The following is a 7304-nucleotide window of genomic DNA, read 5'->3' as shown; positions in this document are numbered from 1 at the left end:
AAGTCTAATATTTGAATTCTTATTCCCCCATAGGTAATGTATTTTCTCTCTAGGTGTTTTCAAGATGTTTTCTTCATTCTTAGTTTACAAAAGCTCTGATTATGATGTTCTCTGTGTGGATTTCTTTGGGTTCATCTTGTTAGGAATTATTTGCTAGGCTTCTTGAATCTGTAGGTTTATGCCTGTCACCTAATTTGGGGGAAATTTAGCTTTTTTTTTTTAATTTAAAAATTCTCATTCTCTTTCTGTTCTTCTGGGACTCTGATCATACAAATGTTAGATCTTTTGTTATCGTCCCACAGGTACCTGAGGTTTTGGGGATTTTGACGTTTTTCTTTTTTTTTTTTTTTTTTTTTTTTTTTTTTGCGGTACGCGGGCCTCTCACTGCTGTGGCCTCTCCCGTTGCGGAGCACAGGCTCCGGACGCGCAGGCTCAGCGGCCATGGCTCACGGGCCCAGCCGCTCCGCGGCATGTGGGATCTTCCCGGACCGGGGCACGAACCCGTGTCCCCTGCATCGGCAGGCGGACTCTCAACCACTGCGCCACCAGGGAAGCCCTGACGTTTTTCTTGTTTTCTTTAGCTGTTGTTGTTGGTGGTCTCTTTGTTTGTTTAGTTTGGGGGTTTTTTTGGTCCCTTTTCTCCCTGTTTATTGTTTAGATAGGGTAGCTTCTATTGTTCTATCTTCACATTCACATATTCTTTCCTCTGTCATCTGCATTTGTACTATTTTAGCCCATCCAGTTAGTCTTAAATTTCAGTTATTTTTAAGTTCTAAATTGGAAATTTAGATTTCCATGGAAATGGAATTTGGTTCTTATTTATATCTTCTATTTCTTTGCTGAGATTTCCTTTCTTTCACTTGTTTTACGCATGTTTATAATTTCTCATTGAAGTATTTTTATGATGGTTGCTTTAAAATCTTTCTAAGATAATTCCAACAGTGTCATTTTGGTGTTCATTTGGTGTTGCTTCATTGAAGTTGAGGCTTTCCTTGGTTCTTGGTATGACAACTGTTTTTTTTATTGTATCCTGGACATACTGGGTATTATTTTTTGATTTTCTGGATCTTATTTAAATCTTGTCTTTTAGCAGGCCTCCAATGACACCTTGCTGGTGGGGTAAGGGAGGACACCTCTTCTTTCCACTGGGTAGGGGTGAAAGTTTATGCTCTCCACTCAGCCTCTGCCTACATGGGGAGAAATGCTTCATTACTGCTGGGTAGGGGTAGAAATTTAGACTTTTGATTCAGCCTCTACTGACATCATGGGTATCCAGAGGGGCGCTTTGTTACTGTCAGGCAGGAATGGAAGTCTAGACCCTCCACTCAGCTTCTGCAGGGAGGGAGAATGGTGCCTCATTACTGCTGGATGGGTTGGAACTCTAGGTTCCTCATTTGGGACTGCTGACTGCAATTTTTGATATGGTGGTTTGTAGTAGTGTGAATATTGTCCAAAGATTTTCTATTCTCCTAGGCCACCCTTTGCCATTCCTTTGGCTAAAGAGAGGATTTGGGGAGGGCCTTTTTAAAAAATCTGTAATAATTTTTTTTTTTTTTGCGGTACGCGGGCCTCTCACTGTTGTGGCCTCTCCCTGTTGTGGCCTCTCCCGTTGCGGAGCACAGCCTCCAGACGTGCAGGCTCAGCGGCCATGGCTCACGGGCCCAGCCACTCCGCAGCATGTGGGATCTTCCCAGACCGGGGCATGAACCCGTGTCCCCTGCATCCACAGGCGGACTCTCAACCACTGCCCCACCAGGGAAGCCCCAAAAAATATGTAATAATTTTTAAATCAGCTTGCAATTTCCAAAGACAAACTGCTGGGAATTTGAGTGGGACTGAATGTAATCTATAGATCAAAATGGAATGAATTTTTATAATTTTGAATCTTCCAATCTATGAAAATAATATAACTATTTATTTAGTCTTCTTTAGTTGTTTTAGTATTATGTAGTAGCTTTCATATACATCTTTCATTAGAATTCATTAATTTTGGATACCAGTAGAAATGCTATCATTTGATGTTTCATTTTCTAATGATCTTTTCTAATAATTTATTTTTTATGCATTAACTTTGTATTCAGGTCCTTGTAAAATTAACTTATTAATTCTGTAGATTCATTTTGGACTTTCTATGTATTCAATCATGTCTGTGAATAATAAAAGTTTTGTTTCTTCTTTTTCAATACCTCTTATTTCTTCTTCCTGCCTATTACACACTATTGAATACAAATTGTTCAGTTCAATATCAAAACAAAATTGTGATAGAGGACAACCCTGCTTCATTCCTGATCTCAGGGAGAAAACTTTTACTATTTATTGGATTTTAATAAAGCCAATAAATATGATGCTTGCTGTAAAGTTTTTGTATTTATCTTTTGTTAGATTAAGGATATTCTTTTTTATCACTAGTTTGCAAAGGTTTTTAAAAATCATGAGTGGATATGGAATTTTATCAAATGCTTACTCTCCATCAATTGTGACAATTATATATTTTATCCTTTATTTGGAATTAAAAAAAAATTTATTGGAGTATAGTTGATTTACAATGTTGTGTTAGTTTCAGATGTACAGCAAAGTGAATCAGTTATATATATACATATATCCACTCTGTTTTTAGATTCTTTTCCCATATAGGCCCTTACATAGTATTGAGTAGAGTTCCCTGTGCTATACAGTAGGTCCTTATTAGTTATCTGTTTTATATATAGTAGTGTGTATATGTCAGTCCCAACCTCCCCGCCTTTACCCGCAGTAACCATAAGTTTGTTTTCTACATCTGTGACTCTACTTTTGTTTTGTAAATAAGTTCATTTGTACCCTTTCTTTAGATTCTATCTTGAATGTTAAATCAACTTTGCATTCCTAGAATAAAATCAACTTGATGTAAGATTTACCTTTTTTATATATTGCTGTCTTTGCTTTAGTAATATTTTATTTAGGATTTTTGTATCTATGTTCAGGAGAGAAATTGACCTGTAGGTTCCTTTCTTACAGTGTTTTTTAAGTTTCGTGGTCAAGGTTATGCTGGCCTCTTCCAATGAACTGAACAGAATTTCGTCTTTTTCTATCCCCTGGAATTTTTTGTGTAATACAGATGTTATTTATTCTTTAAATATTTGGGAAATTTTACTGATAAGCCATCTGGGCCTAGACTTTTCTTTGTAGGGAATTTTTAAAAATTTATTTATTTAATTTATTTTTTTGGCTACATTCGGTCCTCATTGCTGTGCACAGGCTTTCTCTTGTTGCGGCGAGTGGGGGCTACTCTTCCTTGTGGTGCGCAGGCTTCTCACTGCAGTGGCTTCTCTTTTTGCGGAGCACGGGCTCTAGGGTATGTGGGCTTCAGTAGTTGTGGCACGCAAGCTCAGTAGTTGTGGCTCATGGGCTCTAGAGCGCAGGCTCAGTAGTTGTGGCACACAGGCTTAGTTGTTCCACAGCATGTGGGATCTTCCCGGACCAGGACTCCAACCCATGTCCCCTGCATTGGCAGGCAGATTCTTAACTACTACGCCACCAGGGAAGTCCCGGGAATTTTCAATAATGGATAAAAATTTTTATTAGCTTTAGGACTATTTTGATTATCTATTTCCTCTTTGTTTTGGTAAGTTATGTTCTTTAAGAATGTTTTTCGGACTTCCCTGGTGACGCAGTGGTTAAGAGTCCACCTGACGGACTTCCCTGGTGGTGAGAGCCAAGGTCTCTCAAAATTCTGACCAGCAGAAATCATGTGAAATACTAAGTGTTTATTGTTCTTTTAAGCTGCTAAATTTTAGGACAATTTGTTACACGGCAATAGATAAGTAATACAGACTTTGGTACATGGAAGTGAGACATTGAAAAGTTATAGTGTCTTTGACAGTACGGTGGGAGGAAGCTGAAAGAACTTTGAGGAAAGTATCAGTGAAAGTCTAAAAGGCTTTGAGGAGACTTAGCAAAATTCAGATAGCCTTTGAGAAGGCTGCCAATGGGACTTAAATAAACCTGAGGATAGTGTTATTGGAAACTGGAGAAAAAAATTCTGTGTTATGCAGTGGCAGAGAGTTTAGCAACTCTGTTGTTACAGTAATGTAAGTGGTAGAAAATGTACCTAATGAAATGGGTGATCTGGGAATTCCCTGGTGGTCCAGTGCTTAGGAGTGCATGCTGTCACTGCCCGAGGGCCCAGGTTCAATCCCTGGTCAAGGAACTAAGATCTCGCAAGCTGCGTGCAGCCAATCAATCAATCGATCAATCAATCAATAAATCAATAAAGATGAAGCTGAGGGTGACAGTAAAATCTTTCATTAAGACCTTAGGAAGATCCAAGGTGGTGCCTCAGAGAACAGTTCAGACAAATGATAGGACTTCCAGGAAGCTTCAGAGTGTAGGCCCTCAGCAGTCTCAGCAGAGGTTCAAGGTAGAGCGTTATCTCAGAGATTTGTTAAGTTTTTAAGAATGTCATGGTGGCAGAATCACCACCAGCTTGAACTGTAAGACAGTAGAAAATGAAGAGAAGCCTTTCAATCCCCAAACTCCTTCAGACAGGAAGCAAGCTAAGAAAACTACTCAGCTACAAACACAGGCTAGCTTTCATATAAAATGAAGGATAATTTAGTGGGCAGAGCTATAATCTCAGAGTGGAGCCAAGAGCCACAGAGAATTATTCCTAGGATTTGAGTCCTAATCAAGGACTTGCCAACAAGTGTCTTACTGGATTTTAGAATTTTTGTGACTCAGTGACTCTTGTGTGCCCACCTTCCTCTACCCCCCCTTTTTCCTGTAGTGGTTTTCCTATACCTGTCCTGCCATTATGTGTTTTGTGTGTGTAGAAGCCAGATGTAACTTGTGTGTTTAGCTCACCAATCTTATGACTGAGAGGAACTGTACTCAAGAAACTCTATGTAAGGAACCACATATGATGCACTTCATCCATACCTGTACCTGATTTAGATGATGTGATTGTGGACCTTGAGCTGATACTGTAATGGAACGTGACTTTCGGGATTCTTGGGAGGGGGTGAGTATATTTTGAGGGTATATTCATGTGTAAGTTGGACGTGAATCAGTGAGGGCCAGAGGGAGGACTACGATAGCCAGTCTTTGAGATGGCCCCAGTGATTCTCAGCTCCTGGTATTGATGCCCTTGTGTAGTCCACTCCCACAGTGCATGGGGCTGACCTGTGTAACCAGGAGGATACTGCAAAAATTACAGTACTGTGTCACTTCCAAAAGTATAAGAAAATGAATGTTTATTGAGATAATCTGTTGTGTGACAATAGATAACTAATCCAGTGACCAATTAATTTAAATATCATCATGAACTTATGGATTTAAGCATATTTGATAGACTTTGTTAAACTAAATATTATTGTTGGATATTTAAGGATAGCTACTAATAGAAATAGAGGAATCAGTAGAAGGGGAAAAACATACATTACAAAACAAAGAAAACTTAATCCAAAAGGAAACAGGAACAGGATCAGAGGGTGGGGGAGGGAAGCAAATTGGGAAAAGTGTGATAAATGGAAAACTCAAGGTGAGAAATAAAACAAATTCAATATACCTGAAAGCCCCAAAGGTTGAAAAGCAAAAAACCAATACCCCAAAATCTCACCTATATAAAAACAGATACTCTGATTAGTTAAAAGAGAATATTCTAGATATATGCTGTTTACAAAAGCCACACACACCTGAAACTTTGAGTGTTGGTTCCCCAAAGTGATTTTAATGTGAAACAAGCTAACAGACGCAAATAAAGGGCAAAAATTTCTTTACTGTAAGTAAAGGATGTGAGAAATCAACTGAATAAAGACACCTGCATGGAGAAGAAGATACAGCAGGACTCTATCAAAGTGACAATCATCTCTGGCTTTCAGGGCTCCACAAAGGCTGCCTATGATACCATCCCATCCTTTGCAAAGTTGCCTTTCACAGGGTTTGTTTGATTTCTGCCTAGCCCATACCAGCTCTTCTGATAAAGCCCCCAAATATTTCTGAATGCTTACTGTGTGTCAAGGTACATCTGAAATCAATTTTCCAGGCATATCATCATCCTAGAAGACCAAGATTTCAGGTCTGCCTGGGGAAATTCTGCAAACGTAATGGTGCAGAAAAGTTGGGACTAAAGGGTTAGCAGTAAAGAAATGAAAAAAGATATACCACGCTGAGTAATCAAAGTAAAACTGTAGTGACAGTATTAATTTCAGAAAAGTATGTTTCAGAGCCAAAATATTAGCAGGCATAAAGAAGGTCATTTTATAATGTAAGTGGGGAAATTTATCAAGAGGACATAACAATCTTAAATGTTTATGCACCTTATAACAAAACTTCAAAATACATGAAGCAAAACTGAAAAACAGCAAGGAGAAATCAACAAATTCACAATTACAGTTAGAGATTTCAATATATTCCCCTTTCAACTCTTGATAGAACAAGTAGGCAGAAAATTAGAAAGGATATAGTAGACTTGAACAACACTATCAAGGAACATGACCTAACTGACAATGATAGACCATTTGACCTAACAACAGCAGAATATAATTCTTTTCAAGTGGTCATGGAACATGCATCAAAATACACCATATTCTGGGTGGGCCATAAACAAATCTCAATAAATTCAAAAGCATTCAAGGCATACAAAGTATGTTCTCTAATCACATGTTATTAAATTAGAAATCAATAACCGAAACATCTCTAGAAAATCCCCGAGTATTTGTTAAGTAAATCACATACCTCTAATTTTATTATGATCTTGATGGGTATAGAGGTCCTCAGCTGTAATCTAGGTCCCAGTGTACATTGGGTAACTGGAATAAAAGAAAGAAAAACTGTAAAAACTTTGTTTTCCAGTGTAGAAGAAATACAGATAATAATTACACAAGAGTTCAGTTTGGGGTTGAGGTAGAGAAGTCCTTTGGGGCTAATGACCAGTGTATTGTCAGGGATCTGGTGTGGAACCATTCCCTTCATTTCCAGTTTCCCAATCACCAGATTCCTCAAGGGTAGAGGAGCTAGTAACTTTGCAAACACGTTAATGGATCTACATGGGGCCAGTTATTCTCGCTTCCTCACCTGCCTGCTAAGCCCTCATTAATGAACACATCGTCCTCCCCAGCTGTGACCTGATGGGCCGCCCAGAGGAAAAGGTGGCTCTGGGGTGTCTCTTCCCAGTACAGGATAAGCTGTGAGTGCCTCTCAGGGAGGGAGCTGCCTCCCTCCCCTCACCACGTGGGAGGTTAATGTCAGTAGCAGGCTCTGATCCCCAGACTCAGTCTATGGACCGAATGAGTCTGGCTTTGTCTTTACTGTTTTTCTAATGAAGGCTT

The 7304-nt window shown here is 39.1% G+C and overlaps 1 protein-coding gene across 1 annotated transcript in view; it reads right to left on the bottom strand.

Moving 5' to 3' along the window:
* Nucleotides 1-329: 329 nt before the first annotated feature.
* The window catches only part of TMEM253 (transmembrane protein 253), a 50207-nt gene continuing 43232 nt past the window's right edge, over nt 330-7304 (bottom strand). Inside the window, exon 9 of the mRNA XM_089905914.1 lies at nt 330-6785. The gene's annotated coding sequence lies outside the window, so the exon portion shown is untranslated. The remainder of the gene's footprint in view (nt 6786-7304) is intronic.

This window comes from Delphinapterus leucas, chromosome 2 (genome assembly GCF_059928025.1).
Source record: "Delphinapterus leucas isolate spDelLeu-1000000601 "Yukka" chromosome 2, BTC_Dleu_Yukka2, whole genome shotgun sequence".
In the NCBI taxonomy this organism is placed as follows: Eukaryota; Metazoa; Chordata; class Mammalia; order Artiodactyla; family Monodontidae; genus Delphinapterus; species Delphinapterus leucas.
This window is presented reverse-complemented; position numbering and strand designations above follow the sequence as displayed.